Source organism: Erinaceus europaeus, chromosome 15 (assembly GCF_950295315.1).
Source record: "Erinaceus europaeus chromosome 15, mEriEur2.1, whole genome shotgun sequence".
NCBI lineage: Eukaryota > Metazoa > Chordata > Mammalia > Eulipotyphla > Erinaceidae > Erinaceus > Erinaceus europaeus.
Window position 1 is genome coordinate 43,864,141 of NC_080176.1, and position 1,473 is coordinate 43,865,613.

At 36.5% G+C, this 1,473-nt stretch overlaps 1 non-coding gene across 1 annotated transcript; it reads right to left on the minus strand.

The window, feature by feature from the left end:
• Positions 1–254: 254 nt before the first annotated feature.
• LOC132533311 (U6 spliceosomal RNA) lies at positions 255–361 on the minus strand. The gene has a single exon (XR_009545191.1). It is a non-coding gene; the product is annotated as a U6 spliceosomal RNA (small nuclear RNA).
• Between the last annotated feature and the right edge of the window lie 1,112 nt (positions 362–1,473).

Here is a 1,473-nt window from a genome sequence, read left to right on the forward strand (position 1 = left end):
CCACTCCCTTCTGGCTTTTAGAGTTTGAGTTGAGAAATCTGCAGAAAGTCTTATGGGTTTTCCCCTGTATGTGACTTTTTGTTTCTCTCTTGCAGCCTTTAGGATCCTTTCTTTATCCTTACTTCTTCTCATTGTGACTATGATGTGTCTTGGTGTTTTCAGGTCTGGGTTGATTCTGTTTGGTACTCTCTGGGCCTCTTGCACCTTGATATCCTTTCTGTTATTCAGGTCTGGGAAATTTTCTTGTATTATTTAAAAATATGGAACGCTTCACGAATTTGCGTGTCATCCTTGCGCAGGGGCCATGCTAATCTTCTCTGTATCGTTCCAATTTTAGTATATGTGCTGCCGAAGCGAGCACGAGGTACAAAAATTTATCTGGACCCCAAATCCCTAGGATTACCGAAGTAATCTTGGGAAAATGAACAAGACTGCAGTCATCATACTTCCTGACCACAAACTATAATAGAGTTCTTATAATCAAAACTTCCTGGTAGTGGGACCAACGAAAACACAGTGGAAAAGAATCTAAAGCCCAGAAACACCTCCATCCAGCACACACACACACACACACACACACACACACACACACCTATAGTCAACTAATTTTTGAAAAGGAGACCCAAAACATTAGAGGAAGTAGTCTGTTCAACAAATAGTGATGGGAAAATTGAGTTGAAACATGCAAATGAAATTGGACCACCACATATAACCTGCCCAAAATTCAATTCCACATTGAACAAATGCATGTACATAAGACCAGAAACTTTTAAACACACAGAAGAAAATATTGGCAGAACATTTCATGATTTGTAATTCCAAAATATCTCCAAAGGTTCAAATACAACAACAAATAAATAAATAAATAAATAAATAAATAAATAAATAAATAAATGACGCTACATCTAACAACAAAAAGCTTCTACATGGCAAAGACTATCATGAACCAAACAGAAAGACACCCTACAGTATTGAAGAATATCTTCATACACCATAATTCAGATAAATTACTAGGAAGCAAAATACACAAAGAACTCAGTAAAGTTAGCACCAAAAACAAACACACAAAAACCAAAACCAAAACCTCATTAGAAAATAGGGCCAGGGCATGAACAGAAACTTTACCAAGGAAGAGATTCAGAAGACCAACTGACACATGAGAAAGAGCACAAAGCCAATGTTTATCAGAGAAATTCAAATAATGAGATGCCTCATTACACTCATGAGAATGTTATACATTAGAAAAGGCAGTCACAACAAATGCTAGAGAAGATATAGGAAAAAAGGAACATCTCTGTACTGCAGGTGGAAATGTAAATGTGTTCAACTCTTACAGAAGCAGTCTGCAGATTTCTCAGAATATTAGAAATGGATCTCCCTGTGATAAAGCAATTTATTTCTTGGGAATTCATCCAAATGAAATAAAAGCATCTGTCAGAATAGATCTATGTTTACCTATGTTCATAGCAGCAG